This window comes from Somniosus microcephalus, chromosome 2 (genome assembly GCF_052327205.1).
Source record: "Somniosus microcephalus isolate GS21.2 chromosome 2, FLI_Smic_1.0, whole genome shotgun sequence".
In the NCBI taxonomy this organism is placed as follows: domain Eukaryota; kingdom Metazoa; phylum Chordata; class Chondrichthyes; order Squaliformes; family Somniosidae; genus Somniosus; species Somniosus microcephalus.
In genome coordinates, this window is record NC_140988.1 from 114,018,711 (window position 1) to 114,044,216 (window position 25,506).

The following is a 25,506-nucleotide window of genomic DNA, read 5'->3' on the forward strand; positions in this document are numbered from 1 at the left end:
AGATACAAGTCAGGGATAGCATGACACAGAAGTGGAGCAGGAAAAATCAAGAAACAGAAATGGAGAAGAGAGTAAGTAAAACACGTGAAAGAAAGAGAGAACACAGAAGTGAAGGAGAGCAAGAGATCAGAAGTGACATTGAAGAAAAACAAGGGAGAGAAAGAGAAAAAGAAAAAAAATGTGCAGGATGACGAGAGGTAATTTTTTCAAACTAACCAGTACCAGCACCCTTAGTGGGAGGCTGAGAGAGAACCACTGAATTAGAAATTTATTGTCAAGGATAACAATTGGATTGAGCAAGCCTTGATTGAAGGGATATGGGTGGAACATGCAAGTTGGGGGTGGTGCTGGTGGTGGAGGGAGGGGGGGGGTCTCTGGTGTCCCTATCATTATTTTGCCTGTGGTCACACCTATGTCTCTGAGTTAATGCAATGAAAGGAACTTACTGTAATGCCACTGGAAGCTGACTCTGCCAGCACTGGGGGGAAATGTGCTCCATTCCCAGTACCGACATCCCTCTCTTAATGAACATAAAATTTAGCAAAAGTACAGATTAGAAAATAAGGCTACAAATATAGCAAACCCTCATTCATTTTTGTCAAACTGGCTATTTTAGATTCTATCCAGCTATTAACCCAATAAAACAAAAATTTATAAAGCCACTTAAGTGCAAATGGTGTATTTGTCCAAGGTACAGTAGTTAAGGATACTCAAACAAAAGCAAAATACTGTGGATTGTGTAAATCTGAAATAAAAACAGAAAATGCTGGAAATACTCAGCAGATTAGGCAGCATCTGTGGAGAGAGAAACAGAGTCAATGTTCTAATGAAAGATCATTGACCTGAAACGTTAACTCTGTTTCTCTCTCCACAGATGCTGCCTGACCTGCTGAGTATTTCCAGCATTTTCTGTTTTTATATTAGTTAAGGATGCTCCTTGGGCGCTCCCAATAGCTCAGTGAGTTTATCTAATGAGTAGCTGAGCCATAGAGACCAGAATGGTCCCAGGTTCAATGCCCAGTCTGGTTGATTGTGGTAAGGGTCTTTCAATGCCACCGGCTACCGACCATAGAGCACATATACCAGAAACGCTGTTTACGGAGGTCACGGACCATCATCAAAGACCCTACCCACCCCAGCCACAGTCTGTTCGCCCTCCTGCCATCTGGGAGACGCTACAGATGCATTCGCACCCGAACGACCAGATTTAGGAACAGCTTCTTTCCCAGGGCTGTCATCCTACTGAACTCCACAAATAAACTCTAAAGCCTGCACATCTGCCAATGCACTTTATTATGTTTATGTAATGTATTACAAGCCAAATGTATGTTGAATGTTTAAATGTCTTAATCTAAATGTACACTCTCGGGAGCCGCAAGCCTACATTTCATTGTACTGCACTTGTGCACTAACAATGACAATAAAGTTGATTAATTATTATTATTATAAGGGTGGGAAAAATTGGCCAGGGATTTCAGTGCTGATCATTATCCAGCAACTACTGTTGGAAAGTGTGCATATGTGGATCACGCTTGGCGATTATGCCCCACATGGATCAATAACACATTGACACTCATTGTCAAGGATTGGACGTGAATAAAGGCCATTTGGGCAAGGTAGCAGAGTGTGCATGACTCTTGTCCATATATACATGTGCAAGAAATCAACGCCTTCAGGAAAGGAGGAGGGAGGGCTAGTAAGGAGAATAAAACATACCCTTCCAGATACTCAGTGGGTAAATGAGCCATGCAGTGTGGTACAGAGCCACTTAGACCAGGACGCTCTGAGGTTCAATCTCTGGTCTGTGCTGAATTAGCCGGTTACAGCTGCAGCAGCATTAATTGTATCCTAATTTGTCTTGAAGCCCTTGAACTATCAAGGAAAGCATTGGGTCAAAGTTCCTGCTCTTGACTCATATGTAGTAATCTTTGCTGTAAGGGTGTACAACAAAATTAGGCTCAACTTCGATGGTCCTCTACTGACATTTACTATCTAATCTCACACTGGGCACTTGGATAAGGTACCCGAGTGTTATTGCTATCCATGGAACCGAATGAGTTGCAACCACACGAAAGAGACAGAGAAGCAAAACTGAATTACTTAGCCACATTTAGTAGGTTTCAAGTTAGCCAGAGAAAGATTGTACAGGATGAATCCAGTAGTGAACCAACATTAAATCAAAGGGCATCCTTTAAAATTGCTGCTTAGGAATGAATTAAGTACAACAATGATTGCAATAAATAAAATGAATTAATTGAAATACAAAAATATATACATACAGTATTATCAAATAGAAATGACTGATATAAATATACGTTGAAAAGTGCAGTATACTTTTGCAGTAACTTAAAAAGAATCAATGGCTTTAGAAATAGAAGCATGAAAACACAAGACTGGGAGAACAGATTGTGTTTCTGTCTATGCAAGGTAAATTCTGAGAATATATCTGAGTCAGCAATGAAACTGGGTAACAAATTCCATGGGATAATGGCAGAGGTGAAGAAAGAGCATTGTGTAACCTATTTAATACACAACAAAAACCTCCATTAACCTATTCTTTAACAATAATGATGCAGCATTTGCAATTCAGCAGGGGCTCTGACACCTACACTGGCTCTGTGCCAGAGTAAATATGTATGCAATTGCAACTGACTGAATGAGCCTGCCAAGATAGAATAACAGACTTTTAAAATGCTGAGCCAATAATTTATTATTGAACCCTGGGAGTACAGATTTGCTGACTAATCAATTTGTTGTCTAATAAGTTTTATTTGACTGCTCGCAGAAATGCAACTTAAATGGAATTAGTTCCAGGGATCTGCATGATTGCACCAGCTTCATAATTCCACATCATTCTTAGAGATCAAGAAAGGAAAGGAAAAATCTATCAACTTGTTTGTAAATATAAAACATTAATGCTGTATGTATTAATCACAGAGAGTCTTTTGAAATCCATTTACAACTGCACCTATCTTTTATTAAAACTTACTAAATCTGCTTGACGAGTTGACTTGTACTCCATTATACAATGCTTGTCAGCATAACTAATTGCTGATTCTATTATCTTACACTGTTGGAAATAATACCCCATCCATAGTACAAAACTGTTGAAATTAGTGGCAAATTTGTGTTATAAAGGCTGTGATGCTGTTGTTTTTGACTTTGTGAGATCCACTGGTGTGGATTGTCTTCAGATGTTAGAAACACAAACCAGAGTCCTGCTTTCTGTGATGATGCTAAAATAAACAAGAAAAGCACAGACACTAAAATCAAAGGTGACAAAAAAAACATGGATGCCCCAGGCCGAGTGTCTAAATCTTCCTGCTTATACTCCGCATCAAACAAACAGTAGAGTAGATTCAAAAAACAGAAAGTGCTGGAAACACTTAGCAGGTCAGGCAGCATCTGTGGAGAGAGAAACAGAGTTAATGTTTCGGCAGTTCTCAAACAGCATTGAGTTAAATTACCTGTATTGATAGATGGATAAACATTGGCCAGAACACCAGGAGAACTCCCTAATTTCCTTTGAATAGAGCCCTGTGATCTGGTACACCCATCTGAACAAGGAAGTGAGGCTTCGGTTTAATGTCTTACGTGAAAGACGACGCCTCTGACAATGCAGCACTCCCTCACTACAAAATTAATTGGCATTTGGAAAAGTATGGGCTAATAAATGAAAGTTATCACGGACTTGTTAAAAAGGCAAATCGTGTTTGACTAACTTGATCGAGTTCTTTGATGAAGTAAGGAAGAGTGTTGATGAGGGTGGTGCGGTTGATGTTGTGTATATCGACTTTCAAAAGGCATTTGACAAAGTGCCACATAATAGACTAGTTAGCAAAATTAAAGCCCATGGGATTAAAAAGGACAGTGGCAGCATGGATACAAAATTGGCTAACGGACAGAAAGCAGAGAGTAGTGGTGAATGGTTGTTTTTCAGACTGGAGGAAGGTATACAGTGGGGTTCCCACAGCGGTTGGTATAAGGATCAATGCTCTTTTTGATATATATGTTAATGACCTGGACTTGGGTATACATGGCATAATTTCAAAATTTGCAGATGACATGAAACCTGGAAATGTAGTATACAATGAGGATATTAACAGAATTCAGGAGGACATCGACAGACTTGTGAAATGGGCAGACACATGGCAGATTAAATTTAATGCAGAGAAGTGTGAGGTGATCCATTTTGGTAGCAGGAATGAGAAGAGGCAATATGAATAAATTGTACAATTTTAAAGCGGTTGCAATAAAAGAGAAACCTGGGGGGTATGTACTCAAATCTTTGAAGGTGGCAGGACAAGTTGAGAAGGCTGTTAAAAAAACATATGGTATCCTTGGCTTTATTAATAGAGGAATTGCATACAAAAGCAAGGAAGTTATGCTAAATCTTTATAAAACACTGGTTAGATGGAGTATTGCATTCAATTCTGGCCACCACACTTTAGGAAGGATGTCAAGGCCTTGGAGAGGGTGCAGAAAAAATTTACTAGAATGGTACCAGGGATGAGGGGCTTTCCTTATGTGGAGAGACTGGGGAAGCTGGGATTGTACTCCTTAGAGAAGAGAAGGTTAAGAGATTTGATAGAGGTGTTCAAAATCATGACCAGTTTTGATAGAGTAAATAAGGAGAAACTGTTTTCAGTTAAGAAAAGGTCAGTAACCAGAGGACACAGATTTAAGGCAATTGGCAAAAGAACCAGAGGCGACATGAGGAAACATTTTTTTTACACAGCGAATTGTTATGATCTGGAATGCACAGCCTGAAAGGGTGGTGGAAGCAGATTCAATAGTAACTTTCAAAAGAGAATTGGATAAATACTTGGAAGGAAAAAAGTTACAGGACTATGGGGAAAGAGCAGGCGCGTAGGGCTAACTGGATAGCTCTACAAAGGGCTGGCACAGGCACAATGGGCCGAATGGCCCCCTTCTGTGCTGACATGGTGCTGTGCAAGCAATGAATGCTCAGTTCAAGAGGCCCGAGGATCGATAGAAATTGGTTCTCGGGTCTCATCTGCATACTCGGGGCGAGCTGCCGGTGTTGGACGCGCCGCCATAAGCAGCTCGCCTGATCAGGAAAAAAAATTAGAACCACTTGCCTCAGCGGCAGCAGAACTCGGTCAAGTCCTGGTAGTGGGGGATGGAGCAGGCTTTGGGGGAAATCGCAACACCTGTGGAGTCGGAAGCAAAGTTTTTAAACTTACCTTTCGATGCTGGCCATGGGAGCCGCTGAAGAATCCTGTGCAGGGCAGGCCTGACATCTGCTCCATTCATTGATAACTAAATTTGTAAAAGGAGCCTTCAACAGGCACTCGGCCTCCCATTAACATATTCAATGTCCTAACGCCTATTTCAGGTGTCCACCCAGAAAGCCTAAAAATGGGCTCCATGAATTAAAAGTGGGACCAATGCCTGCGCAGATTGGGTGCAGGCCATCCCACTGCTCAACTGATACGCTTTGCGCATGCTATACGCCCAAAAAATGGGTGCAGTGCATATTAATTTGTACTCCCCCCACCACCCCCATAAAAGTAAGCTAAACTATCCCTTTGTAAGCGGGGGATGAAAAATTTCCAAAAATATTTGTCTACTTTTCCGGGGTCCAGGCCATGACTCAGGCCTGGAACTCTAGGTGAGTCCCACTTCTGCAACTGAAGCAACCAGTGCGCCTGCCTCCTCTTGGCATAGTGGTCATTAATTCTGTCCTCAGCCTGCATCTCAAGCTGGGACCATGAGAACTCCTGTCCTGGAGGTTCCTTCCCACGTCTGCAATCCCTCCTGCTTGTTTGGATTGGACAGAGGCTGGTCATTTGAGAGGTGTAAGTGGGACCCACCTGAGATTCCAGACCTGGGTCCTGATCTGGAGTCCTCCACCGTTATGCTGGAATCATGATTATTATGAGCCCCCTTAATTTGTCACACTGCTTGTCTGACAGCCAGTATTGGATGAGAAGAAACTCCATTGTCTGAGATTGAACCAGACTGTTCGTAACCTCACCGTCCTAGTTGACCCGGAGTTGAGCTTTCAATTCTATATCCTCTCTATCACCAAGACCGCCTACTTCCACATCCATAACATCGCCCGTCTCCACCCCTGCCTCAGCTCATCTGCTGCTGAAACCCTCCTCCATGCCTTTGTTACTCCAGACATGACTATCCCACTGCTCTCCTGGCCGGCTTCCCACCTTGCACCCTCCGTAAATTTGAGCTCATCCAAAACTCTGCTGCCTGTATCCAAACTCGCACCAAGTCCTGTTCACCCATCACCCCTGTGTTCACCAACTTACATTGGCTCCCAGTCCGGCAATGCCTCGATTTTTAAATTCCTATCCCTCCATGTCCTCACCCCTCCCTATCTGTGTAACCTCCTCCAGCCCCACAACCCTCCGAGATCTCTGCGCTCCTCCAATTCTGGCACCTTGCGCATCCCCTATTTTAATTGCTCCACCATTGGTGGCCATGCCTTCTGTTGCTGAGGCCCTTAGCTCTGGCATTCCGTCCCTAAACCTCTCCGCCTCTCTACCTCCCTCTCCTCCTTTAAGACACTCTTTAAAACCTAGGGCCTAGAAATTCAGTGGGCTTTGCACCCAGTTACCGCCCAAAGAGGGCTTCTGCGCCACTTGAGGAGTTTGCGCTGATATTCAGCGCTGCAGTAATGGCGGCGGTAGCCGGTAGCGCTGCGCCGACACCGATGACGTCATCGGTGTGCGCAGTGCCCCGGTTCTGCCCCGCTACCGGCCCGACCCCCATATTTAGTTGCGGCCGCCTCTTCCGCAGCGGCCGCAAACAACGATGTGAAGACGGGGCCGTCCTGCAGCCTTAGTGGGGCGAGTTAAGGCGGAGGTGCGGCCGGCCGCTTTTTCGGCGGCCACCTGCCCGCACCTCCTTCCCCGGCCTCCTCCACCTCCCCCCCCCCCGGCTTTGCCGGCTGTTTTCCGGGAGCCCGGCACTTCTCCGTGGTGCCGGGCTCATTTGCCGGCACTATCAAGCGGCGATCTCCCCATTGCAGGCACCTCCCCCTTAAGAGAAGGAGGAAGGCCTGCAGTACCGCAGCCTGCCGCTCCGCAGCGGGTGGCGCTGCGGCACCTAGCGCGCCGAAATTCAGTTTCAGCGCCCCAAGGGGGGGCGGGCACACCCTGGAATAGCGGCCGGTTTCGACTTGGGGCGCAGAAACTGAATTTCCGACGGGCGCAACTGGCTCCGCGCGCGGCGCTAACTTCTGGGCGCTAGCCAGCTGGCGGGCCCAAAGTGCATTTCTAGCCCTATGTCTTTGACCAAGCTTTTGGTTACCTGTCCTAATATCTCATTTTGTACCTTGTTTGTTAATCACTCCTGTGAAGTGCCTTGGGACGTTTTACTACGTTCAAGGCACTATATAAATGCAAATTGTTGTTATGTTTATTGTTATTAAAGGGGGTCAATTGGGCAAGAAAGAAACATTTTGCATGATGATGTAAAGTGCAGCTGACTTGGGCCACTTTCCCAACCCCCCCTCCTCTGGTGGAATTCCAAGAAACACCCATGGTGGTGTGGGGGTGGGTCCTGCCACTTCAGTGCAAATTAGGCGATCCTGACCTGACCCCACATACCCTGGAGGGGTCAGCTGGGGATCACCAACGCCCATGCCATTGCAGTTATGCTGCCAAATTGGGCTAGTGTATTTTCAGGGCCATTGTATCTCTGCATTAGACTAGGCCACACCACAGCATTGGTCACAGCGAGGCTGGAGGCCATGCTCAGGGGAGTGTCCATGCATTACTTACAACTTTCCTCTTTCTTCAAGCAATCAAACATTCAGACAATGTGTGTCAACCTGGTGCTGCATAGTGCAGCCAATCATCTGCTACTGCCTAGCCTTTCCATGCTTTGCTGACCCTTGCCCCTCTCTTCTTTTTCTAGATCCATGTGAAGACCTGGGACCAGCAAAACAAGACCTGGAGGGGAACAACTTTACAGATGAAGCACTAGCACTTGCTCTATTCCTCCCAAGCACCAGCACAGAAATCAGCACCCAGGGTGGTATAGCTAGCGAGTTAGAGGGGTCTGACCTGGTGGATCACAGAGCACAAGTGAGCAGGAGCAGAGGCAAATGGAAAGTACAGTCTAGGAGATGGCTTGCTGGAGGGCAAGCTCAGTTCTTTGCGCTGCTGAGAACCTACTTTAGAGGCCCAGTTTTCAAAAGAAAACTTCCCTCTACATACCTGCAATTTTATGAGATATTGGAAATCCTGCCTGGGAGTTGCCACACCATGTCTGAAATTATGGATGAATCCACTTCTAGATTGTGGCGTTCTGTTGTAAGGCATCAGCACTTTGCACTCTGCCATGAAGCATGTGATCACCTCTATGGATGCTGCAGCTGGGCCCTAACATCAGGAGCCTGTGTCACCCATTCTTACAGCTTTCATTCAAGTTCAAACAGGTGCCATTCTGGCTCTGAGCTCCATCACCATTGAAAGACTTGGGAAACGCAGGGATAGGGGCTGAAACAATGGCTGCAATTTCAACTTCTGAGGAGGGTCTGGTGTGGCCAGGGTCGGTGGCGGGGTGCAGCCATCCTGTTCTGTGAAAAGAATTTTACGTTGACTGGGCTTGTTAAGCCTGCCCAGCACGTTTCCCGGCCAATTGAAGGAAGCGGGTCTGATGACATCACTTGATGACGCATCATCAGCCGGTTTCCTTAAAGGGCCCATGCGCAAATTGTTTTTGACATTTGTGCTGTCAGTGTTCTACAGCATTGAGGTGCTGCAAACACTGACAAGCACTGCACAAAGGTGCATGGCTGCACCCAGGCTCTCCCATGGCTCCCTCCATATGCTTATGGAGGGAGTCACAGCACACAGGGTGGTTCTACTCCTTTCCAATGGGCGGAAGACACCTCCCCAGGAGATCAACACAGCCAGGCTGCACATTACATGGGAAGGCGAAGCAGGGATGTCGTCAGGAGGACCAGGCTGCAGTGCGCAAACCTTTCAGTGACCTCAGTTGATCACGAAATGTTACTGCAAAGCCACACTCAATCTCATCCTGCTGCGTTCTTGGTCAGATTTGTGTGCACCTTTGGAAGTGGCTTCGTGAATGGCGAGACATAATGGTACCCCTCACAATGACGATGAGTAACAAAGTAATGCAGTAACGAATGGCATAGGCATTGTAGGGATGCTTTATGGTGTTGGTGTGGGGTGGTGTTAACCTGGCGCATCATGTGGCAGCCAGGGTGTACAGCATCAAGTGAAGTAAATGTGGCCATGGTGAGGCTATCCCTGGTGTACCAGGCAGCAATGTGGTCGAGTGCTGATGCCCTCTGTCCTGTGCAGCACCAGCTGAATGCGGAGAAGGTTGGTGTTGTTGTTGGTGCTGCTGGTGTGCCCGGTGATGCTGGTGGGATTCAGAGGACCAAGGTGACATTTTTTCAAGGGCACCGATGCTGCTGGAATAGATGGCAGGTGAGGTTGAGATGACAGAAGCGATCTGTCAATGGTGAGAGAGGTTGTTCCAATGAAGTGACATTGGATAGAGAGTTTGCTCCAAACATTTGCAAGCTGAATAAAGCTCAATCTGTCTTCCGAATGCAGTAAGCCACAGCTTCTAACCTTGGAAAGTGAACACCTATGAAATGGGATAGCAAAATAATGCGGATGCTGGAAATCCGAAATAGCAACAGAAAACGCTGGAAAAACTCAGCAGGCCAGGCAACATCCGTGGAGAGAGAAACAGAGTCAACGCTTCGACCCGAAACGTTGTCTCTGTTTCTCTCTCCACGGATGCTGCCTGGCCTGCTGAGTTTTTCCAGCGTTTTCTGTTGTTATTACCTATGAAATGGGAGCTTTTATAGACCATTTGCGGCTGTCAAGTTTAGAAATCATCCCATGCTGACACAATACCCAACCTCCTTACCTGATGTGATCCTGAGCAGCGAGGAAGTCATTGCCAAACTCTAAAATTCTAAAGGTAAGCTTAAAATAATACTTAATTGCCTCTTAACTGACTGTAAAAGCTTCGATAGATATGTGAAGAGAAAAAGATTGGTGAAGTCAAGCGTAGGTTCCTTGCAGTCAGAATCAGGGAAATTTATAATGGGGAACAAAGAAATGGAGGACCAATTAAATACATACTTTTGTTCTGTCTTCACAAAGGAGGACACAAATAACCTCCCAGAGGTGTTGGGGAACATAGGGTCTAATGAGAGGGAGGAATTGAATGAAATCAGTATTTGTAGGGAAATGGTGTTAGGGAAATTGATGGGATTGAAGACCGATAAATCCCCAGGACCTGATAATCTACACCCTAGGGTACTTAAGGAAGTGGCCCTAGAAATAGTAGATGCATTGCTGGTCATCTTCCAAAATTCTGTAGACTCTGGAACAGTTCCCATGGATTGGAGGATAGCTAATGTTACCCCACTATTTAAAAAAGGTGGTAGAGAGAAAATGAGGAATTATAGACCGGTAAGCCTGACATCGGTAGTGGGGAAAATGCTAGAGTCCATTATAAAAGATGTAATAACAGAGCACTTGGAAAACAGTGACAGGATCGGACAAAGTCAACATGGATTTACAAAAGGTAAATCATGCTTGACTAATCTACTGGAATTTTTTGAGGATGTAACCGGTAGAATAGATAAGGGAGAACCAGTAGATGTGGTATATTTGGACTTTCAGAAGGCTTTCGATAAGATCCCGCATAAGAGATCAACGTGCAAAATTAAAGCACATGGGATTGGGGGTAAGGTACTGTCTTGGATAGAAAACTGGTTGGCAGACAGGAAGCAAAGAGTTGGAATAAATGGGTCTTTTTCTGAGTGGCAGGCAGTGACTAGTGGGGTACTGCAGGGATCGGTGCTAGGACCCCAGCTATTCACAATATATATATAAATGATCTCGATGAAAGAACTAGATGTAATATCTCCAAGTTTGCAGATGACACAAAGCTGGGTGGGCGTGTGTGCTGTGAGGAGGATGCAGAGAAACTCCAGTATGATTTGGACAGTTTGGGTGAATGGGCAGATGCATGGCAAATGCAGTATAATGTGGATAAATGCGAGGTTATCCACTTTGGTGGCAAAAACAGGAAGATAGATTATTATCTGAATGGCAATAGATTGGGAAAAGGGGAAGTGCAATGAGACCTGGATGTCCTTGTGCACCAGTCACTGAAGGTAAGCATGCAGGTGCAGCAGGCGGTTAAGAAGGCAAATGGTATGTTGGCCTACATAGCGAGAGGATTCGAGTACAGGAGCAAGGATGTCTTGCTGCAGTTGTACAGGGCCTTGGTGAGACCACACCTTGGCCTAGAAATTGAGTTTGCGCTGCGCCAGGGCTTTAGCGCTGGAAGTTAGCGCCGGCGCTAAGTCCCTTTGCGTGTGCCAAAAATTCAGTAGCGCCGCGCCCAAACAGCTGCCGGCGCTACTGAAGGGTTTTAGCGCCTGAAAACTGGCGCAACGCGCTGCATTGCGGCGCTATTCCGGCGCTGCGGCGCCCGCTGTGGTGCGGCAGGCTCGGGAAGTGCAGGCCTCCTCCTTCCGTTAAGGAGGAGCTGCCTGCACCCGGCCGCGGCCCGCGCAAATCTCCTCAAAAATGAGCCCGGCACCTCGGACAAGTGCCGGGCTTGCATCTGTTGTGGCGGGGGGGGGGGGGGAGAAGCCCGGGGAGGGAGCTGCGGGCAGGCGGCCGGCGGGAAAGCGGCCGGCCGCCGCGCCTCCTTAAAGCGCCGGCGCAGACTCCGGCAACACTCGTTTGCCGGAGTCTTAGTTGCGGCTGCCACTGGCGAGGCGGCCGCAACTGAATTTCGGCTTGGGGCCGGGTTACCACGGCAACCGGGACGCTGCGCACACCGATGACGTCATCGGTGCCGGCGCAGCGCTACCGGTCTACCGCCGCGGAAGGGCCCCAGGCAATTTAGGAACCGGCGCCAATTGCAGCGCTAGGCCCTCTAGCACCGCAAAATCGGTGCTAAGGGCACTGAATTTCTAGGCCCTTATGTATTGTGTGCAGTTTTGGTCGCCTTATCTGAGGAAGGATGTTCTTGCCATGGAGAGAGTGCAGTGAAGATTCACCAGGCTGATACCTGGGATGGCAGGAATGACTTATGAGGAGAGATTGGGTCGATTTGGTTTATATTCGCTAGAGTTTAGAAGAATGAGAGGGGATCTCATTGAAACTTATAAAATTCTAACAGGACTAGACAGACTAGATGCAGGAAGGATGTTCCCGATGGCGGGGGAGTCCAGAACCAGGGGTCACAGTCTAAGGATAAGGGGTAAGCCATTTAGGACTGAGATGAGGAGGAATTTCTTCACCCAGAGAGTGGTGAACCTGTGGAATTCTCTACCACACAAGGCAGTTGAGGCCAATTCATTAAATATATTCAAGACGGAGTTAGATATATTTCTTAAGGCTAAAGGGATCAAGGGATATGGGGAGAAAGCAGGGACAGGGTACTGAATTTGGATGATCAGCCATGATCTCATTAAATGACGGCACAGGCTCGAGGGGCCAAATGGCCTACTGCTGCTCCTATCGTCAATGTTTTCTATGTTAACAATCCAGCTAATGATCGACATTTTCTCCCCCGCTGCTTGGTGTCGGGTCTGTTCTGCGATGACAGACCCGACATCTGGGAGACTAGCGTGGAGGCGGGTTGACAGCGGGTTCCCTACTCGAGTAAAAAAAAAAGATTTTCCCAGCCGACCCACCACCAAACGTGCACCCGGACCCCCCCCAAAAAATTCCAGCCAATGTCACTGATCTCCTACAGCCCAAGCTCCCCCAGATCAGTGGGAGTGATGAGCCACAGCCCCATGGGAATGTCAGTGGCGAATGCGAGCAGCGCATGTTGTCCTCTCTCAAAATGACAGCACATCTATTCTCTCACCAACCCTTTCATTAATGCTCACCATGGTGCCAGGAAGCCAGCTAGGCCAGACTGCCCTGGCAGCAACCAAGGTCCTGATTTTAACACCAGGTGAATTTACCGCTCAGGCCTGACTTAAAATTACAGTCGGGTCTCAACACCTTGGGACATTTTACTACGTTAAAGGCGCTATATAAATACCATTTATTGTTGTTGTTGTTGATGACATCGGGCCACAACATGCATATGTAAACAAGGACCCTGTTGGCTCTGGGCACGTGTCCTTGCTGCCTGCTCAGGAGAGCAGGTTAAAATTGCAGATGTTGTGATCATGGCGAGCCAGGGCAATTTTAACTGCCCACCCACCAGGTTTCTGCTGAGTGAGTAGAGTTAAAATCACCCGTCAAGGTACTGCACTTTACAGCCAAGCCCACTGAGGCCCAAACTGTTAGAGGTCGTCAACCACAAGCTTCTCGAGAGCCCTCATCTGAGCATCAGCAGCCTGCCACCATCCATGCTGAAGCCACTATGGCAGCAAATCCTACAGCTCTTTCCTACTGACCACTGCAGTCCATGTTATAAAATCACTGGCTTTGGTAAAGAGGCCATCAGTGATCAGAGGGCACTGGTGCAGGCATGGACTGCAGACTGACTAATGTGACTGTTGTCATCTGCTGCAGCCTGATGAAAAAATTAAGGGCCGTAGTAACTTTAACGGCTACAGACAAAAAGCATGACCAGCTGAGAGAGTGGATTGCAGGTCTTGTTGTAAGAGCCTGCTCAGTTCTGTAACAACCTCTCTGGATGTACTGCTCCTTGGAAAAGAGGAGGTAACTGACTCTGGGCCTATAGCAGGGTAAGGATGACTGTGAGTAGCCCTCCTTGTGTGTGATCTCCTCAAAGCCCCAGCTGCCATTCTTTGAGGTTTCCTGACCTGCTGCTGTTGCTCCTCTTCCATGGTTGAGTGGCCAAGACAACTCCCATCTTGAGCCCTGAGCTTCTTGGAGGTTTGGAAGCAGAAGAAAAGTGAAAATCGGTGAATTTCAATGGAAAAACTTGGTCTGACTTCCCCTTTAAGTAATACATCCAATTGCTGTTTAATACATGCACCACCCCGTTGTACCAGGCGGGTCTAGCACTGCGCACTACTTCCGCTTTTAGCATTGTAGGACCCCAATTTCAATATTTTAGTGAGCCTCCCGCCTGCTTCAGATGGGCACCTGGGTTGGCCTAATGAAGGCCCTAAGCAAAATGGCAGTGGCGGGATCACAGCGAGATGAGGATGTTAAGTGCAGCATTGCAATCTTTTGGCCGCAAGCGCCCTGTTCCCACAAGGCAGAGAGTTAAAATCAATCCTAATCTGTTTTTGCAATCCTATACCAGTTGGTGGTGTATTATTTCATCGAGCACATTTCCTTAGCTGTATCTTTTAATTATCTGGATAGCTAATCTGCGCTACAAGAAGGAAAACAGAGCATCCTGAATTGTTAAACAATGAAACACCCAGCAGTGCAGTGACACAGCACAAAACACACAATGCTATTCCGTGATAAGATGGGGATCTTGACTGTTTAGGGTAACACAGAGTAGAGGTGAAGTGCTTCCCCACAGGAGAAAGGAAATGTCAGGCAAATTAGCATGGACCAGTATTCCACAGCTCCTAGCAATATGCAGGAAAGAAAGAGACACAAAAACCTGGAAGGAGCTGACTTGCCTTTTCTGACAGTGAATGATGCATATCACAGTGAACTAAAGAGGGAAATAAATTTAAATCAGCTTTTTATTAAATAAGCATAAATAACATTATAAGACACTATTAGGTTATTTATATTTGTTTAATGCTAGTGTTATATTCTGATCCAATTTGTAGCATGCAGTTTATATAACAAATTTACTAACAGTTTACTTTGTTAATACTGTAGTAACTTTTAGCATAGAAACATAGAAGATAGGAGCAGGAGTAGGCCATTCGGCCCTTCGAGCCTGCTCCGCCATTCAATGAGATCATGGCTGATCATCCAAATTCAGTACCCAGTCCCTGCCTTCTCCCCATATCCCTTGATCCCTTTAGCCTCAAGAAACATATCCAACTCTTTCTTGAATATATTTAATGAACTAGCCTCCACCGCCCTCTGTGGCAGAGAATTCCACAGGTTCACCACTCTCTGGGTGAAGAAATTCCTCCTCATTTCTGTCCTAAATGGCTTACCTCTTATCCTTTGACTATGGCCCCTGGTTCTGGACTCCCCGGCCATCAGAAACATCCTTTCTGCATCTAGTCTGTCCAGACCTGACAGAATTTTATAGGTTTCGATGAGATCCCCTCTCAAACTTCTAAACTCCAGTGAGTATAAGCCCAATCGACACAATCTCTCCACATACGTCATTCCTGCCATCCCAGGTATCAGCCTGGTGAATCTTCGCTGCACTCCCTCCATGGCAAGAACGTCCTTCCTCAGGTAAGGTGACCAAAACTGCACACAATACTCAAGGTGCGGTCTCACCAAGGCCCTGTACAACTGTAGCAAGACATCCTTGTTCCTGTACTCGAACCCTCTTGCTACGAAGGCCAACATACCATTTGCCTTCTTAACCGCCTGCTGCACCTGCATGCTTACCTTCAGCGACTGGTGCACAATAACACCCAGGTCTCTTTGCACTTCCCCTTCTCCCAATCTATTGCCATTCAAATAATAATCTGCCTTCCTGTTTTTGCCACCAAAGTGGATAACCTCACATTTATACACATTTTAGTGCATTTGCCATGTTTCTGCCCAATCACCCAACCTGTCCAAATCGTACTGGAGTTTCACGACATCCTCCTCACAGCTTACCCTCCCACCCAGCTTTGTGTCGTCTGCAAATTTGGAGATATTATATCCAATTCCCTCATCCAGATCATTAATATATATTGTGAACAGCTGTGGTCCTAGGACCGATCCTTGCGGTACCCCACTAGTCACTGCCTGCCACTCGGAAAACGACCCGTTTATTCCAACTCTTTGCTTTCTGTCCGCCAACCAGTTCTCTAACCAAGTCAATACCTTGCCCCCCAATCCCTTGTGCCTTAATTTTGCGCGCTAATCTCTTATGTGGGACCTTACCGAAAGCCTTCTGAAAGTCCGAATACACCACATCCACTGGTTCTCCCTTATCTATTTTACCAGTTACATCCTCAAAAAATTCCAGTAGATTAGTCAAGCATGATTTACCTTTTGTAAATCCATGTTGACTTTGTCCGATCCTGTCACTGCTTTCCAAGTGCTCTGCTGTTACATCTTTTATAATAGACTCTAGCATTTTCCCCACTACTGATGTCAGGCTTACCGGTCTATCATTCCCCACTTCTTCTCTACCACCCTTTTTGAATAGTGGGGTAACATTAGCTACCCTCCAATCCATGGGTACTGTTCCAGAGTCTATCGAGTTCTGGAAGATGACCAGCAATGCATCTACTATCTCTAGGGCCACTTCCTTAAATACCCTGGGATGTAGACCATCAGGCCCTGGGGATTTATCGGCCTTCAGTCCCATCAATTTTCCTAACACCATTTCCCTACAGATACTGATTTCTTTCAGTTCCTCCCTCTCATTAGACCCTATGTTCCTCGGCATCTCTGGGAGGTTATTTGTGTCCTCCTTTGTGAAGACAGAACCGAAGTATGTATTTAGTTGGTCTGCCATTTCCTTGTTTCCCATTATAAATTCCCCTGATTCTGACTGTAAGGGACCTACGCTTGACTTCACCAATCTTTTTCTCTTCACATATCTATAAAAGCTTTTACAGTCAGTTGTTATGTCCCCTGCAAGCTTTCTCTCATATTCTATTTTCCCTTTCTTAATTAATCCCTTTGTCCTCCTTTGTTGACTCCTAAACTGCTCCCAATCCTCAGGATTATTGCTTTTTCAAGCCAATTTATATGTCCTCTCCTTGGATCTTATGCTATCCCTAACTTCCCTTGTTAGCCACGGTTGAGTCACCTTTTTTGTTTTATTTTTATGCCAAACTGGGATGAACAAATTCTGTAGCTCATCCATTCGGTCTTTGAATGTTTGCCATTGCCTATCCACCATCAACCCTTTGAGTGCCATTCCCCAATCAATCCTACCCAACTCGCTCCTCAGACCATCGTAGTTTCCTTTATTTAAATTCAGGACCCTAGTCTCTGAGTCAAATACTTCATTCTCCATCTTAATGAAGAATTCGATCATATTATGATCGTTCCGACCCAAGGGGCCTCGTACAACAAGATTGCTAATTAATCCTTTCTCGTTACATAATACCCAGTCTAAGATGGCCTGATCTCTGGTTGGTTCCTTGACATATTGGTCCAGGAAGCCATCCCGTAAACACTCCAGGAATTCCTCCTCCACAGTATTGTTACTAATTTGGTTGGCCCAATCTATATGTAGATTAAAGTCACCCATGATGACTGCTGTGCCCTTATTGCACGCTTCTTTAATTTCCCTTTTAATGCCATCCCCAACTTCCACTTTACTGTTTGGAGGTCTATATACCACTCCCACTAATGTTTTTTTCCCCTTGGTATTTCTCAGTTCTACCCATACAGATTCCACATCATCAGAGCTAATATCCTTCATTACAGTTGTGTTAATCCCTTCTTTAACCAGTAATGCTACCCCACCTCCCTTTCCTTTTTGCCTAACTTTCCTGAATATCGAATACCCCGGGATGTTGAGTTCCCAGTCTTGGCCATCCTTGAGCCGCGTTTCCGTAATCCCAACCAAATCATATTCGTTTACCTCTATTTGCACAGCCAATTCATCCACCTTATTACAAATGCTCCTCGCATTAAGACACAAAGCCTTCAGGCTTGTTTTTTTAACACTCTTAGACCTATTAGAATTATTATTTATTGTGGCCATGTTTGATTTAAACTGTTGATTTCTCTGACTGCCACTTTTGTTTTACTCCTTCCTATCTTTTGCTTTTATCCCTGTTTTCATTTCCCCTGTCTCCCTGCTCAGGTTCCCAACCCCCTGCCGTTTTAGTTTAAACCCCCCCGAACAGTGCCAGCAAACCTCCCCGCAAGGATATTTGTCCCGCTCTGGTTCAGGTGCAACCCGTCCGAATTGTACAAGTCCCACCTTCCCCAGAAGCAGGCCCAGTGATCCAGGAAACTAAAGCCCTCCCTCCTGCACCAACTCTTTAGCCATGCATTCATCTGCTCTATCCTCCTATTCCTATACTCACTAGCACGTGGCACCGGGAGTAATCCAGAGATTACAACCTTTGAGGTCCTACTCTTTAATCTGCTACCTAGCTCCCTAAATTCTTGCTGCAGGACCTCATCCCTCTTCCTACCCATGGATGAGTTGTGACTTAAACATCTGATAGATTTTTCCTTCAGCAAAGCAACTGTTACACTAGAACTCTGTAGGGTGGGAAAGAGACTAGTGTTTCCAAATTTAAAGATACCAAAAATATTTAATTAAAAAATTTCCCATTATATTAGATACAGTAGCTAATCCAGGAATCCTGTTGCCAAACACATATTCATTTGTACTTCTTTCAATTTAGTATACTGTATTTGCTGCGCACGATGCGGTCTCCTCTACATTGGGGAGACCAAACGCAGATTGGGTGATCGCTTTGCTGAACACCGCCGTTCAGTTTGCAGCATGACCCCAAGCTTCCAGTTGCTTGCCATTTTAATTCTCCACCCAACTCCCACTCTGACCTCTCTGTTCTCGGCCTCCTACACTGCTCCAATGAAGCTCAACGGAAACTCGAGGAACAGCACCTCATCTTTCGATAGGGCACTTTACATTCTTCCGGACTCAACACGGAGTTCAACAATTTCAGATCATAACCGCTGGTCCCATTTTTTCGGACAGCAGGTGCTGGTAATGGTTCTGCTGTTGCCATTTACACCTCCTCTAGACCCATCTTTTGTTTCTTTACTTGTCCCATTACCAGCCCCTTTTGCCCTGCCCCATTATCCCTTTTGTCATTTAATCTCTCCTGCCTTTCACCCTATCACAGACCTTCCCTTTTGTTCTTTCCTCCCCTCCCCTCCTCCCGCCTCCCCGATTCCCTGCCTCTGTACTTGCTTAACACTTGGTACATTTCTAACCCTTGCCAGTTCTGATGAAAGGTCAACGACCGGAACCATTAATTTTGTTTCTCTCTCCATAGATGCTGCCTGACCTGCTGAGTATTTCCAGCATTTTCTGTTTTTATTTCAGATTTCCAGCACCCACAGCATTTTGCTTTGGAAATATTTATTTTTGTAACTCTTGCCCACAAGATGAAATGATTGGTGACTAGGCGTAGCTTGCGTTCTGACTTAGCTACTGGATTGCTGTTAGTATACCAGGTTAGGCAGGGTAAAAATCAGTCAAGATTCCCTTGTGGTTGCTATTCAGTGACCCCCTTCTGGTATAGGCATATGTGTGCATATTGTATGAGGAGACATAGGACCAGTTTAGTTGTGATGCTCCCCCATAGTTGAATAGTCTGTTGGCACTCACTGTCGAGGTTCATAAACAAAGAATTGTCACTTGGTTGAGGCACAAAGAGCAGTCAGTGCATTTATAACAACCCCCGAACATGTCAGTGCCTTCAGCAGTTTGTTGAAAATGATCACTGTCGTTAGAGACAACCATTGCAAGCAGTTATTACCGATTGCATTTTTAGAGATTTTAAACACTGCTTTGGTAATCGACGTTTGTGCATTAGCAGGATTCCAAAATGAAACCATGAATAGCAAAGCATAACTGGACACACAGGATAAGAGGCTAGAGGCTTTATTTCAGGTTTAGTATCTTGAAACCTCTGTTGGCCTGTTAACAAATTTTAAAAAACAATGATTATTTATTGGGGTTTTCCGAACCTGTCTATGACACAGTTCAATCATAACTAAGATGCACATTTGTCAGCTATCTAGATAGGATTTCACGTCACTGGGTGGCGATGCCCACCTTGTATCAGCTAAATAATAGCAACACTACAACTGGGAACCACCGAGAGGCCAGTTAACCTGTTCAACTATCTAGTTAAAGGAAGGCAAAACCCTTCTGCCTGTTAGATAAAGGCACTGGTTGTAACTAAGCCATACAGAGCAGGAAGATTTTCGATTTAATCCCTGGTCTGTGCTGAATTAGCTGCGATCAGCTGGGGTGATGGCAGGATACTAAAATTGACCTTAGTGCCCTGAGGAATAGTCAGCACGTTTAGGCAGTGAGATACAAAGGAAAAAACTAAGGGGGAAGAAGTAGAAATCTCATTTTTGTCCAATTTTCTCCCCTCCTTTCATAAAGGTGGTGAGTCATGTTAGCATAAAGTTAAATGAGCGAAAGTAGCACTTGGACATTTCTCAAGTATCCTTTCTTCACATATGATCCCAGACAATAGCTGCTCTTCTTCTTCTCTTCTTAGGCAGTCCCTCGGAACCGAGGATGACTTGCTTCCACATTAAAAATGAGTTCTCAGGTAACTGATGAGTCCAGTGCAGTACCTACAGTCTCTGTCACAGGTGGGGCAGATGGTGGTTGAAGGGCGGGTGGGTGGGGTGCTTGAGTTGACGTGCGCTCCTTCCACTGTTTGCGCTTGGCTTCCACTTGCTCCCAGCGAAGAGACTCGAGGTGTTTGGCGCCTTCCCGGATGCTTCTCCTCCACTTTGAATGGTCTTGGGCCAGGGATTCCCAGGTGTCAGTGGGGATGTTACACTTTTCCAAGGAGGCTTTGAGGGTGTCCTTGAAGCATTTCCTCTGCCCACCTGGGGCTCTCTTGCTACGTCGCTCCGAGTAGAGCGCTTGTTTTGGGAGTCTCGTATCGGGCATGCGGACGATGTGACCCATCCATCGGAGCTTATCGAGCGTGGTCAAAGCTTCGATGCTGGGGATGTTGGCCTGAGCGAGAACACTGACGTTGGTGCACCTATCCTGCCATTGGATTTGCAGGATCTTGCAGAGGCAGCATTGGTGGTACCTCTCCAGTGCTTTGCTCCCAAGCTTTGCTGTTAGTGACATGGTGATAACACAGTTGAACCTGATTCTGTTCTTATCCAACACACACAAGTTTCAGCAGGGCTCACTGCACACCAATTAGGAGCAACAGGATTTTCTAACCCTTCTTTACCAATTTTCAATACTTAATCCTACACTTCCTCAGCAACATCACTAGCTACTTTTCCGTGCTGGTGTCTGCTCCAAGGACAGGTAATTCTCAATTGTGTAATGCTTCTTAAGTGTGGCTGGTGGTTCACTGGAATCCCCTTGCTCTTTGAAGGAAGCAGATGGCACATTATGAGTACCAAAGCACACGTATTTGGGTACTTTTTTGTTCTGTGTGTACAATCAGTGTATGGACACTCCATGCAACATATCATGTAAATCACAGAATATTTGATTTCAATATGATACTTAACACTAATTATGTTCTCTCCTCCAACAATTAAATTCCTTACAAAGTCTCTCTTACTAACAAATCATTTGTTGCTTCCTCATATGAAGTGAGTTTCTTAGGGTTTGAGAATCCACTACCTGTGTCATGCTGTGCCTTCCTATTTAACGACAGTTTGCCTTTAAATATAAGAGCAGGGGGAATTGAGACATGCTAATTTAGCCCTTGGAAATTCCTTCCTGCACTATATTCCCTCCCCCACCATGACATGTATAATGCAATTTGCCTTATAACCCTGCTTTTCACTTCTAATACCTTACATGTCACATCCCTGCTAATATTTCTGTGCTATTGCAGTGTTTCTTGTATATATTTATTATAGCTACAACTTTCTCTTGTAAGCATATGTGTCCTGTACCATAAATTTATTGTAATATTCATGCCTGCTTTTGTGCTTCTCTTTAAGTTGAGCACTTTTTTTTTTCAGACCTCCTCTCAGGTCCTTCTTTGCATGACGGGGGCTGTCCACACCAAAAATACATCGCTCCATTACTCTGGTTATCAGCACTTGCAGAACCACATCATTAAAACAGCTTTCTCTCTACTGGAGCCAACATTTGTGCACCCCACAGCAGGATTACCGCGTGTAAGAGTCTTGTGAGCTGCTGAGAATTAAGAAGAAAAATCACCATCTTGAGCCTGTGACCTTAGCCTGAGTGCCTGTATCGATGCTACAATTGGCTTCAGTATCCTAAGGCTAGGAAGATTTTAACAATCTGCCCAGGGTACCCACTCCTGATCACTCTCCAGTGATCCATGCTGGAAGTGTGTGCCTGGACGCCAAATGAGGACAGGATTGGGGGTAACATGCAATGGCCCCCCACAGTCAGATAGCCCATTAACAATCACTGTCCATACTCACATATGAATGATGGTCTTCAAGTATCGAACCACATTCTGGTGTGAACTGCCCATTGCAGGACTGGAAGGGTAAGAGGAGAAATCTGCAGGAGAATTAAAAAATATACTTTACATGTGCATTGTATAAACTGAATACATGTTGGGAAGCATGTATCAGAAAGTAAACCATTGATGTTACAGTTGGCAGGACTCATTTGTACCTGGAGTGCTTAAGTTTTGGAGGGCTAGTGCCAATTTATAGTTTGTTGTGTAAGGTGTGTATTCTCTATTCAACTACACAGTATGAAATCAAAATGTGACAAATTACTTAGATAATGGTGATTGTATACTGAAAGACAAATTATCTAACTCACTTAAGCTTTGTGGATCATGGATTACCTATTCTAATCTTAATTCTTTGTTTACTTTTCATTAAAGGGGTACATTTTTGACTTGTGTTTCTGGCGGGGAGCCTCCCCACAGAGAGCACATGTCGAAAATTCTGGCAGTGCTGCACATAATTTTCCAGAAAATTTGGTCAGAAAATCATCCACAACACCAGTGGAATTTCCGATATGCATTCTCAGCAAGCAAGGCTCCCCATCAGTACTGTAATGTCATAAAATTATCCTCTAAGTGTCAGCTTGTCTAGTTGGTAGCACTTTGACTTGAGTCAGAAGGTTGTGGGTTCAAACCTCACTCTTGGATTTGGGCACATAATCTAGACTGACACTTCAGTGCAGTACTGAGGGAGGGCTGTCCTTTGTACGAGATGTTAAACTGAGACCTTATGCCTTATTCAAAGAACAGCAGGTAGTTCTGGTTTCCTGGAAAACATTGCCAGCAACAGATCAACTAGTCATTTACTGGTCACAAATTTCTAAAGCATCCAAATTGGGTTTTGTCCATTTTATGGGAGATTTCCAATTTCCAAGCATTAGATAGTGAACCATCTAGTGAAGAAGGCAGATTAACTGAAGCATTTGTTGATATCATTAGTGATTGTTTTCTAACACAGCATGCTAGTGATGAGTCTAGGGTTAGTCAAATTCTCTATCTGTTTTTAGCAGTAACCCTAGTGCTGTATCAGACCTCCATGTTGAGGAACACTTGGGCAACAGTGATGACAATATCATTTAGATTTAATCTTATTAACCAAGCAAAAGCTACTGACATTTAATGCTGATTCCAAGAGGGCTAATTTTACAAAAATGGCTGAATATTTGGAAAACATTGATGGGGCAACCGTATTAGGCAGGGAAATTAGTGTTGAGTTGAAATGGGTAGTCTGTAAAACCATTCAAAAATAAAAAGAAGCCATGTATGTCTCAAGAGTTAAAAAAGGGAACGTGGCAAAACAAAAACAAAATAGTTAACTAGATATGTGTCAGCTGTGGCTCAGCAGTCTCACCTTGGAGTCAGGAAGTTGTGGGTTCGAGTCCCACTCCAGAAATTTGAGCACAACAAAATCTAGGCTGAAATTCCAGCTGAGGGAGTGCTGCACTGTCAGAGGTGCCAATGAGACATTAAACCGAGGCCCTGTCTGCTCTCACAGGTGGATGTAAAAGATCCCATGGCACTATTTCGAAGAGCAGAGGAGTTAGCCCCAGTGTCCTGGCCAATATTTATCCCTCAATCAACATATCAAAACCAGATTATCTGGTCATTATCACATTGCTGTTTGTGGGAGCTTGTTGTGCACAAATTGGCTGCTGTGTTTCCTACATCACAACAGTGTCTACACTTCAAAAGTACTTCATTGGCTGTAAAGCGCATTGGGACATCCTGAGGTTGTGAAAGATGTTTTATAAATGCAAGTCTTTCTTTTTTATGTGCAACGACAAATTAAACATAAGCAAAAATAGTTTTACAGATGAAGAGAATATAACTTACAGGAGAATAGAAACACATATTAAGGAAACAAAAGCAGTTATCAGAGCAGCTAAGCGATTAATGGAGAAACAGATACTAGACAATTGTGGTAGCTTTTGGTAAAAGCTTTTTTTATCTACATTAAGAGTCAGAGGACCATTAAAGACTGTATAAGGCCATTGAAAGATGCCTTAGAACATGTTCAAATATTACCCGTGTAACAATTTCCCAGCTCCTGTAGTAAGTGCTGAGTCTCTGCACACCTTCAAGAGAGCTGGACCCGTTTGTGGCTGGGGTGATGAGCATATCTTATAAAAGGCAGGTGAAATACCAGGTAATATAAAGATGGTCAACGTGGTCTCCTGGATTATTTTTGATCGCCTAATGGAGTTGGAGAGGAATTTCCCATTTTTCTCCTAATTGGCCTTGAGTTTTTATATATCTTGCCCCTCGTAGGAGATTGCATGGCTACTGGTGGGTATGGAATATCTAATCACGATGCTTCAGGCATCATAACTGTGTGGGGCAGGCTTGATGGACCAGATGGCCTTTTCCTGCCATGTTCATTGCTATTTTGGGGGAATCTTTCTGAAATAAAATGGCTGTCACATTTGCCTACATAACAAGGTCAGTGTGCTTTAAAGCAGTTCATTCTTTGTAAAGTGGTTTGAGACATTTCCGAGATGGGATAAGGTACTAAGTAAATGCAAGATTGTCTTAAACCAGTAATCTTCATCATGTATCTTATTAGCTAACTATTTTAAATATGCTGTGCTCTGGTTTCACACAGCTGCACCATTTTACAGTGTAAATCATCGTGAATGTAAGAAACCGTGTCAGCAGTTCACTTTACATGTCGCTAATCTCATGAACTGAATGTTCTCATTATTCCCCTTAGTTTTTATGTATTTGTTTTGCCATATTTTCATCTTAAAGCCAAACAAAGGTGTTCTATGTCTTTGTTTTAACTTACTGCATGTCAATCTATTTAGTAAGAACAAGTGTGCAAACAGAAGGGGGGTGTACCAGGTCTGCAGGCTCTAAGAAATCCCTGACAATGGGATCTGTCTTCAGGGAGATTGCTGGCAACCTTTTGCGCTCACTAGGGGTCGTCGAATGTCAGAAAATCAATTTGGCAACAACAGGAAGGACGCGCAACTAAGCACCGATCCCTAGAAACACTCTGGGATTAGCAACCGCAGTGCCTTCATAAAATTACAAGTGTGCGAAATCAATGCATAAAACCGACTGACGGATAGCTGAGGCCAGTCGACGACGCCGGGACGAAGCAAAACAGTGCAATTTAAAGTATATTGGAAAGTTATAATTGGAGCCCAAATGGTAACGGGCAGTCTATTTAAGGGCATTTAATCGCCAGGTTGCAGGGTCATTTGAGGATTGATGGAGTGACGTCAGTACGTACCTTGATAGCAGAGTAATCTCCTTGTGGACGGTCTAATCTCAGAGGGAAATGGGCACGTTTCTACTCGGATACGCCACAAGCACGGTGC

At 45.1% G+C, this 25,506-nt stretch overlaps 1 long non-coding RNA gene across 1 annotated transcript; it reads right to left on the minus strand.

Annotated features, from left to right (window-relative positions):
- Positions 1-1,454: 1,454 nt before the first annotated feature.
- LOC147122902 (uncharacterized) lies at positions 1,455-25,506 on the minus strand. The gene is made up of 3 exons (XR_015072373.1): positions 25,419-25,506; positions 22,146-22,227; positions 1,455-3,405 (listed from the first exon to the last, which is right to left on the minus strand). It is a non-coding gene; the product is annotated as an uncharacterized LOC147122902 (long non-coding RNA).